This window comes from Scyliorhinus torazame, chromosome 6 (genome assembly GCF_047496885.1).
Source record: "Scyliorhinus torazame isolate Kashiwa2021f chromosome 6, sScyTor2.1, whole genome shotgun sequence".
Classification (NCBI taxonomy): Eukaryota; Metazoa; Chordata; class Chondrichthyes; order Carcharhiniformes; family Scyliorhinidae; genus Scyliorhinus; species Scyliorhinus torazame.
This window is the reverse complement of record NC_092712.1, coordinates 172,712,455-172,723,206: the sequence shown is the minus strand read 5'-3', so window position 1 is coordinate 172,723,206 and position 10,752 is coordinate 172,712,455.

The following is a 10,752-nucleotide window of genomic DNA, read 5'->3' as shown; positions in this document are numbered from 1 at the left end:
ACCTGCTCACTCTTCTAAACTCCAGTGGAAACATTCCCAGCTTGTATCAGTTCACAAATAGCTGCAGTAAATTTAATCTGCAATGTGGCCGTCCATTTCACCAACCTATGTCCTCTTTAAGTCCATCACTACAATCCTCACAATTCATAAAACTTACAAGTTTTGTATCATCCACAAATTTTGAACCGATCTATGCCATTAATAGAGATCAAAAACAGCAGCGGTCCGAGGACTGATCTCTAGGTAACCCCAATATAAACCTTCCACCAGTCCAAAAAGTAGCCATTCACCTCTGCTTCCTGTCAATCAGCCAACACTATATCCATGCTGTCTTTGTCCCTTTAATTCCTTGGGCTTTAACTTTGCTGAGAAGCCTGTCATGTGGCCCTATATCAAATGTCTTTTGGAAGTACATGGCAGGGATTCTCTGACCTTCCGCGTCAAAATCGCACTCGGCGCGGGGGTTGAGAATGGGGCCTCAGACCCTTGATTGGCTCTGATGCTGCGACGCGATTCTCCGCGGACCGGAGATTCGCCACCAGCCACGCGCGCGCGGTCGACGCGGTGCCGGTCGGGGGACGTTGTAGCCATCTAAGATGGCCACCTGCAAAGGACCATGGGCATTATGGCCAACCCAGGACTCAGACAGATACACAGCCTATGTGTATCTAAAACACAGATAACCAGACCCGACCAAAACCCCCGCTCGTTTACACTTTAATGGCCCATTTTCCCAGGACAATAGAACTCCAATCAAGCAACCGATATAGCCACAGACTGATCGGCGCCACTCCCTTGCTCAGAAAGCACAACTGCCAAAGTCAATGACCGCTGAGGACTTGCCCAGCTACCAAGGCACCCGCCCCTTTATTGGCTGAAATCGAAGAGAGTGATCAGAGCCCTGTCAAACTATTGGGTCCAAGGTTAAGGACCGCCCCAAAGAGCGTGAAATCCCAGGGGGATAAAAGAGGGCGCAGCCATGTGTTCTGTCTCTTTGGATCCGGCCTGTGCCAACCCAATTGCAGCAGGAAAAGCCAGTTAAGTTCAAGACCAGTGATCGCTACCTGACGGATGAGTCCAGCAGAGACAGAGCCACTTTCTTCGAACCAGCCAGGTGAAATCCAGATAAAGGCCCATTTGCACAGTGCCAGTTGCCCTGAAGTTAAGTATAGGTTATTGTAGCTTATAGGTATAGTTTAACTCATAGTAGATATTGTGTTTGCATGTTGAGATAACTCTTGTGTATGAAAATAAACCATCTTTGAACTAACTAACTGGTTGTGTGGCCATTTGATCGATATAAGGGAAAGGCTTGTGGTTCACCGAGATAAATAAATAGAGCAACACTGTTGAAAGAGGCCCCCGCGGCGATTCTCTGCGATTGACCGGCTGAGTTCCCACCGAGTTCCGCCGCCATGGTTCGCGTATGGTTCCACCCGGCGGGAGCTCGGACTCGCGGCTGCGCTGGCAGTCCTGGTGGGGGGATCAGATTCGGGGTGGGGGGGGCCTCCACGACAGCCAGGCCCGCAATCGGCCGCTACCTTCTTCCGTGCCAGCCCGCTGTGTGGCTCCACCATGTTGCACGGGGGTCGGCGTGGGAACGGCCACTGCGCACATGCGCGGACCCGCAGCCGGATGTGCAGGGCCCCGTATCAGCAGCAGGAGCTGCAGGGCGCACGCCGGGGCCCTGCTATCCCTCTTGAAATGGGAGAATCACTCCGGACTTTTTGAAAAATGTCTGGAGTGATTCGCGCCCCTTTTCCGGCGGGCATGGGGACATAGTCCCATTTTTGGAGAATCACTGTCCATATACATCATATTTATCCCATCATCCTCATCAACCCTTTCTGTTACCTCATCCTTAAACTCAATAAAGTTTATTAAATACAATTTGCCATTACCAAATCAATACTGGCATTCCTTAATTAATCCACTTTTGAAGTGACGTCATTATTTTCCAGATTATTATTTTTAAAAGCTTTAACATCATAACAGTCAAGCTAACTGGCCTATAGTTGCTGGTTTGATCAATACACATTTTTGAACAAAGGTTCAGCATTTGCAATTCCCCAGTCCGCCTAATTAGGGCCAATGGGCTGGATTCTCTGCCGGCGGGATGCTCCGTTTGGCCGGCAGCCCAGAGGTTTCCCGATGGCGTGGGGCTGCCCCACAATGGGAAACCCCATTGACCAGCCGGCGAAATGGAGCATCCCGCCGGTGGGGTGAAACGGAAATGTGGTGCAGCGGGGCGGAGAATCCAGCCCAATGTCTCTGCAATTTCCACCCTTACTTCCCTCGGTATTCTCAGATACAATTGTTCCGTTTTTCGTGACTTATCAACGTTAAGTACAGGCAGCCTTTCTAATCAGAGGATCATAGAATTCCTACAATGCTGAAGAAGGCCATTCGGCCATCAGGTCTGCACCGACCCTCTGAAAGATGACCTTACCTTGGCCCACACCCCCGCCCCATCCCCATAACTTCATAATCCCACCTATTCCTATTATTACCTCTTTACCAATCTTTAGTTCGTACAATGTCTAAGACCTCCTCTCTAACTTGACTTCAACAGTACCCTCTTCAGTACCCTCTTTCTTTGTGACGGCAAATGCAATATCGTCACTACCTTAGCTAAGCACTCAGCCTGCAAGCATAAATTTCCTTTTGGCCCCTAATTGGCTCGACTCCAGTTTTTAAAATATTTATGTGCTTATCCAAGACTTGGGGATTCCCTTTTAAATTCACTGCCAATCTCTTCTCAGACTCTCCGTTTGCTTCTCTTTTATTTTTTTCTTCTCCTCTGTACTCCCATATCCAGCCTGCTTCTCACTTGCATTATCAATGTGAAGGTAGCACAGATGCTGATGATACGCTGATTTGACTCGAAGGGTGCGATTCTCAGGCCACGTTGCGCTCACGCTTGAGTGAAACGAGGTCAGTGAATAGCGGGAGAGACCGAAAATGAGAACCGTGCCAGGTGCCAAACAGTTTGTAATGCACCGGTTCTCTCCCGTAGGCGAAATCGGGATCCTGCCTGGAGCGTGACGAGAAACCAATTATCACCACTTAAGCCCTAACTCCATACAATTAACAGGAGCAATCCCATATCTAGCGGTCTCCCATTATTCAGCAGCAAGTGGTCACACTGACCCCGATCAGTACTCCTTTTGAAAAATGTGAACCTGGTGGAAGGGCTTCTGTGGGGAGCCGAGGAGGCGAGTAGCCATCTTTGCTTTCAGGCAAAGAGTCCGGGAGCACTGGGTTTGCCACCCGAGTGCTCGGTGGGGGTGGGAGAACTTTGTCTCCTCCGCAGGGGTGGGCTGCCATGGGAAGAGGGGTAGGAAACCTCACGTGAACCACTATGTCAACCCCATTACAGAGGCAACCCTTGTCCCTGCCCATCTGCCTCACCGTCCACCCATAACCCTGCGACTGCCATGCGGCCGAAGGCTATTGATAATAGGGATTTGGCAATTGTGGTTAAGTGAGCACTTCACACAACTCAAGTGGATTCCGTTGGTGGGCAGGCTTCATTGCCTGGGATTCATTGCCTAGCATCTTAATCAGATTGTGATGCCCGGACAGTGTGCCTGAACACTGCAGGAAGCAACATCACACATGCAGCAGCCAACATCTGAAAACCCAGGGGCTGGGACCTAGCTCCGGGTACATGTCCATGGCCGAAGGGTGTGAGAGAGCAATGAGGAGGGACCAGCGCCTAGCCCAGGTGAAATTACGTGCAGGCATCTGGGCATTCGTGTCTGGGGTCTGTTGCGGGAGGTCCGTTGTGGCCAAATGTGCGTGGGCAGGGCGTTCCAGGTGTGGGGGTGGGGTGGGGAGATAAATGGGGAAATGAAGGATCTCATGGTGGAAGATACTGCTATTTGTAAGTCTAACACCATCTCCCAATTCTTTACAGATATTGAACTGGATGGACGGTACTTTGGACCCTGCAGAAGGAGCCTTAGTGGTGCTGCTGATAGACTGAGCAGCCAGACGCTGTAAATAGCGGCAACAGCAACGTTTGCTGGCAGACCATGTGCAGGGACCCCACCCCACATCCTGAGGACCAGGCCATCCATCAGGCCAGAGAGGGACGCAGAGGGGGAGGCCCGTGACAGCCCAGGCGTCGCTGGTCCGTTGAACAAATGACGGACAGTGCGTGCCGCAGGAGGCTCCGCCTCAACAGAGGGACTGTGCGGCACCTGTACCATGCTGTCGCGGACTTGGATCCACGTGGAGGAGGAGCACACCTGCACCCGGTGGCCGTCAAGGTTACTGAAGCTCAGAACTTTTATAAATCATTATCCTTCCAGGGCTCAAGCGGGGGCCTGTGTGGCATCTCTCAGGCCAAAGCCTACAAGTGCATCTGACAGGTCATGAATGCCCTTGATTGACCAGGCAGAAAACTACATAAACTTTGACATGGACCAAGCTCAACAAGACGCCCGGGCAGCTGGATTCCCTGCCATCGCTGGGATGCCCCAGGTCCAGGGGCTGGTAGTCTGCACGCATGTCGCCTTGCCTCACCAGGCATCTGGGAGTACCCTCCGTCAACAGGAAGGGGTTCCACTCCCTGAACATTCAGCTCGCGTGTGACTATCACTTGCAGATCATGCACGTGTGGGCATGCTTCCCCGGGAGTGTGCATGATAGCTACATCCTGGGGCAGTCAGACATCCCGGCCTCTTCGAGGATCACCTGGGCAGCTGGCTCTTGGGGGATAAAGGATACCCGATAAGGACCTGGCTAATGATGTCACTACAGAGGCCAGAGATCGAAGCAGAGACCCGATACAACGAGACCCATGTGGTCACCAGGGCATCAGACTGCTCACAATGCGGTTCCTAAGCCTCAACCGCTCGGATGATGCACTGTAGTATACTGCCCAGGGGGTTGCCTGATTTGTGGTGGTTTGCTGTGTCCTCCACAACCTCGCACAGCAGCGGAGCGATGTGCTGGAGGTTGGAGATGAGGAACATGTGCCCACCTCCAAGGAGGAGGGGGACAGAGATTGTGAGGGGGCGCTGGACCACAGGGGCTGGGGACAAGCCTAAGGATGAACCGGAGGCCCTGCCAGAGGCTGTAGGATAGGCGGCAGCGGCGAGGGTCCGGCAAGCCCAGTGGACCAAGGAGGCCCTCATTCTCGCCCGCTTCACATAGCACGTAGCCTGGTTGTCATCGTTTCCTTATCTACCCCCACCCCCATTTCCCAACCTCTCAAGGTGTGTATTCCATCACTCCAGGGTACTGGGACTGTGTCGGCACCATCAGCGGGTCACTGCCGAGAACAGTGGGTGATGATTATCAGCAGGGACCTGTACGTCAGTGCGCCTCAATCTATGCCCTAGTCTGACCCCTGCCTGGCTGCTGAGTGCTCGCTCACACCCATCACCTGTATGTAGTGTGCCCGGGGAGGGGAGATGCCTGGAGAGATGGGCCAAGGGTTCGGAGGCCGGTCCTCATTGCGAAAAAAAGTGACAGAGGCATCAGACTGCTTGGGGTCAAGGGTTTTTAATGTGTCACTGGTCTCCAACAATGCCCCACTCTCCACAATGGTGGTGTCCCACTCTCTCCCCACGACCCCTTCCGTCCCTCACCCCTACCTACACTCCACCCTCCCGCAGTGCCCTCAGTGATCCTCGATATGCTTGGCCCTCCTAGCTCTATCGCTATGTCTAGATGTGACCCAGGATACACATCCAAGGTGGAGTCAGCCAGCTGCTTACCACGTCCCGTGGCCTTCGACACCCGGCGGGTGTCCTCTGGGGTCCCTGGTGCCGGAGGGCCCCGGCGCACATGCACAGCCATGCCCCCCTATCCCGGGTACTGACTTCGAGACGCAGCCTCATCAGAGGGATGGAATATCGGGGGAGCTGGTAGCCACCAGTCCCACTCCATGAGACGAGTCTGGGTTGGCCGCAGCGCCCTCTCCTCCTGCTCACTGTCCATAGAATCCCGGAGTTCACCTCGGGACAAAGGAGCAGTTGGTTCGAGCCTCGGATGCCCCTGCATCATCTGGCGCTGCCAGTCCTGTCGGCTCCCCGATGTCCGCATCATCGTGTCGATGCCCTTGGCGATGCTCCTCAGTGACTGAGACATGCTCTGCAGCGCCTCGGCAATGCCCACCTGCGACTGGGACAAGCTCCGCAGCACCCTGGCCATTCCCATCTGAGAGCGAGACATGACCCGCAGAACCTCATCAAGGTCAGCATGGTACTGGGTGCCATTCCTCAGCAAGTCGGACATTCTGTCGAGACCCTAAACCATGGCCATCACCGACTGCGTGGCGCCTTGGACACCTTAACTAATGGTGCCAACGTCGTGCACCAGGCTGTCAACTGCAGTCGCCACCCTTGCAGTATTGGCCTCAATGTCACTCATTGCCGGCGCCATCTGCTACGCCCGTAGCCTCTGGGACTCCTCCAAGTGGCAATGGGTCTGCTGGAGTGAAGTTGACATCTCCCTCTGAATGTTCAGGTTGGTCACTATCGTCTTCACCAGCTCCGGGTACCTCTGTTCCACAGGCTCAGCATCAGACTGGGACCCAGCTGGGTGCTGAGATGTAGCGGCCCTCCGACTGCTGTCTCGCCTGGGGGTTCCTGCCTCCACCTGATGTACATCAGCAGCAGTGTGTTGCTCACCGCATTGTGCCCCAGAAGCCTGTCCACTAGCAAGTCCCACTGAGGTTGTGTATCTGCGCTCGTGGTGGGGAGGTGGGGCTGACAGCTGTGCCGTGAGTATGGTGACATCCCCAGAACTCTCCTCCGAGGTGTTCTCCTCGGAGTCAGGAGAGGGAACTGCCCAGGATGGACTGGCGCCGTCGGCTGGAGGACCTGCAGGAGAATGGACATGTGGTCGGTGGGACGGATGGGTCGCCTGGGTGGAGCCCGGTGGTTCCTCACCTCTGCGGCGTCCGCCAGCCTCCACCTGGCTGACTGATGTGTCCTCGGCCACACAGTCGCCTCCAGGGTAAGCTTGTCGAAGGAGGTAAGGATTCTGATGTTCAGCACCCCTCTGTCAGTCTGGCTGCTCTCCTGATGGTTATGGGAGAGCTTTTCCTGAGGAGACACCGAGGTGGCATCGTTAGGCACACGCATGGTTCACGTGGTGGGAAGGGGGGGGTGAAGGGAGGGTTGGGGTGGTTGAGGGAGAAGGGGGTGGAGGAAGGACTGGCGGTCGCATGGGGCGTTGGGGGTGGATGTTCCCTTTGAAGGGTGGCAGGCGTTGGTGTCTACTCACTTGTGCTTCCCGGTGTAGATCGTTGACCTTCTTCCTGCACTGAAGCCCAGTCCTCCTGGTCATGCTCCCTGAGCTGAGAGCTGCCGCCACCTTGTCCCAGGCAGCACAGGACCTCCTGGACCCTCGGGGAACAGGACACCCATCCTGGCTTCCACGGCGTCTAGCAGCCTCCCTAGGGCAGCATCCCGGAATCTTGGGGCCGGTCCCCTCGGTACTATTGTTGTGAGCTGGCTGGGGTTGGCTGAGCAAGTGCTGCTTAAGTGCTGCTTGACGTGTTAGTGGAGGGCTGGCGAGCGCGGTCCCAGCGATTTAGCTGGAGAGCCGTCATTTGCAACGAGAACCCCGTGAGGCCTCTTTAAGTGGACCAATTAACGTTGAATTGTGTTCCCAGCCTTGCTGGGCCAATCGGCGGGATGCTCGCGACAATTCCCGCTCACAACCACATTTAGAAATTTTTCCTGAGAATTGCGCCCACTGTTTCGAATGCATTAATCATTCCGGAAGTAAGGCCTCCAGCACTGTCCGGAGCACACGTCACAATTCATCATGGTCCACTTCACCCTGCATAGCCTCACCATTGTGATGGCACAGCCCACGCTTTTAGGTGTATGTGAGCAACCAAGGAAGAAGTGGAAAAGGAGGAGGATGAATGTATGCTGCTACACTTTCTGGTTGGACTGCTAGTGATCAGCATTCATAGAATGATAGAATTTACAGTGCAGAAGGAGGCCATTCGGCTCATCGAGTCTGCACCGGCTCTTGGAAAGAGCACCCCATTTAAGCCCACACTTCTCACCTATCCCCGTAACCCAGTAACCCCCCATAACCTTTTGGATTCTAAGGACAATTTAGCATGGCCAATCCACCTAACCTGCACATCTTTGGACTGTGGGAGGAAACCGGAGCACCCGGAGGAAACCCATGCAGACACGGGGACAATGTGCAGACTCCACACAGACGGTGACCCAAGCCGGGAATCGAACCTGGGACCATGGAGCTGTGAAGCAACTATGCTAACCACTGTGCTACTGTGCTGCATTGTCAGTGAATGGAACTCTCCTTCTTCATTTAACAACAGTCCCATGCCTTCCCATCCCTCCCCTCTGTTGTTGATCAGTGTTCACTGGGCCACAATGCTGCAATAAAAACATCACAAAGCAAGCGTTCCAAAACTACCACATCAAACATAGAATTCAATGGGCAGGAGGATCCCACCGCTATCAATGGGTTTTTCTGTTGTTCACACCCTCTGCTGCCAGGGAACCTGCGGATGGCAACTGGCGGAAAGGGTCAGAAATCATCGGTCAATATTCCATACAAAGGTCAACTAATCTTTTTTAAAACATTGTTCCCGGGATGTGGGCATCGCTGGCTATACCAGCTTTTATTGCCCATCCCCAATTGCCCTTGAGAAGGTTGTGGTGAGCTGCCCTCCTGAACCGCTGAAATCCATGTGATGTAGGTACACCCACGGTGCTGGCAGGAAAGGAAAGTGCAGTCCTTTCATGTGTGTGTCTTTGCCTGTTCTAGCGCTCCAATATAATGCGATTCCAGTGACTGCAACATTGTTGTTGAAAGGTTGCTGACTTTCACTGGGAGACAGTTCAAATGGTCTTGGAGGATGACCTTGAACAGCCCGAGGGCCTTGGATCATATTGGACTACCTTGGCATTGACGATACCAATCTAGGTTGACAGGCTGGTAACAGCAAGGGCACTGGAGGAGTGGCAGTGGTGGCGGCCAGAATGCTGTCAGCCTGAGAGGCAGACAGCATGTTCAGGCTCTGCCGAGTTACTGCCACTCCCCCAGGGTTGTACCTCAGCAAACCTTGTAATTGATTGTAAAACAAATGACTGGACTGCAGTGAGAAACTGAAAGGCCCTTTGAGCACTGGTAAATGCAGCCATGCTGGCAACTGGTTGAGTGTGCATGGATGCAAACTGCGTTTTCATAACTTTCATGACTTGCTTACAGTTCAGCACTCAGACTTGAGGCAGAATGTGGTGGAGGTTACAGGCATCTTAGCCACAGCAAAAAATCCTGCATCACATCTGTTCAGCCAATAATAGAGGGTAGAGATACAGGTAATGATAACCAATGTGTGAGTGGTATCTCTTGATTTAGGGGTCCCTGGGGGGGGGGGTCTCTTTTCTTTAATGAGTCTTTGGGGGTAGCTTTTTATTGAGGAGGCTTCTGCGGGGCCCATGGTGGGCAGGTCTGGCATTGAGAGGGGGGAGGGGCGGGTGGCCCTCGGATGGATTTTGGGGGCAACTCCCTTACTGAGTTACGCCCTTGGCCCACAGCGAGGTCCACCACATCATGGGAACACTGGACAACACCAGTAGTAATCCGCACCTCATGATTCCTGGCCCAGAGGACGGAGAATCAGAGTGTACAAACAGAAAGGACAAACTTCTCCACTGCACGCGGGCATGTGATTCCGAGCCTCTGGGCTAGAAATCACAGGCCCTGGATTACTACGGGTGTTGCCCAGTGCAGCCAGAAAACAACAGTGTTAGACAGTCCGACTCATGCAGCCCAGGGAGTGCACAGCTGGTGGCATCAGTGGCCAGGGAACCTGGCCAAAGTAGCCTGTATGGGTGCCGGCATATGGTGCAGGGCGGGGGATCGGCTGTCCTCCAGGTTGGGAAGGGGGTCAGGTTATGGTGTGTGGGATGGGGGTTAGTGCTGCCTACTCAGCCTGGCCACCCTGAGAGGTTCGTGAAGGTTCTTCTGGCACTGCTGGTTGGTCCAGACAGTGTTGCTGGTGGCGCTGACTGCCTCTGCCATCTGCGCCAGGCATGGCGAACAGCGGCAGCTGGCAGCCTCTTTCCCGGGTCGGGGTACCTCTCCTTCATGGCATCCAGAAGGGTCTCCAGCTCAGCTTCGGTGAAACGGAATGCCCCCCTCTTCACTGCCATCTTGCTGGCTGGGATGGTGTGTGTGAGGAGTGAAGTGTGTATAGGCAGCTGCCACTTATCAGCCTCCTGAGTGTCAGTCGCCAATCCGGCGAATCCAGCACCATTTCTTATTAGAATCGATTGTGTTCCAACATGGCACCGGTGCTAGCCCCTTAACGGTAGTGGAACTGGTCCAGTTGGGGCGCCAATTTTGCTGTTGTGAAAGTCGGGTTTCTAGCCTCCGTTCCCTCAGAAATGACGTGAATCGCCTTGCACGGCGCATGCCATTGGAAAGCCATTGGAATGCTGTTGGCACGCCACCTGAAGGACCTCCCCCATTCCTCCGCCCCTGATGGGCCGAGTTCCCGACCGCGGGGGTACATGTGGTCTCAGCGGTCGGGAACCCAGCGTGGCAGCTGCGGACTGTGTCCAGCGCCACCACAGTCGACTGGGAGCCTTGCTGCTGGCCGGGTGGGGGGCTCCACGAGGGTTGGGGAGGACTGATGATGAGTGGCCAGGGGGTGGCCAGGAGGTGGCAGGTTGGGTCCGCGCACGGCCGGCGCCATGTTTTATGGCGCGACTGCTGCAGATCGTCGCCGCGCCCATACGT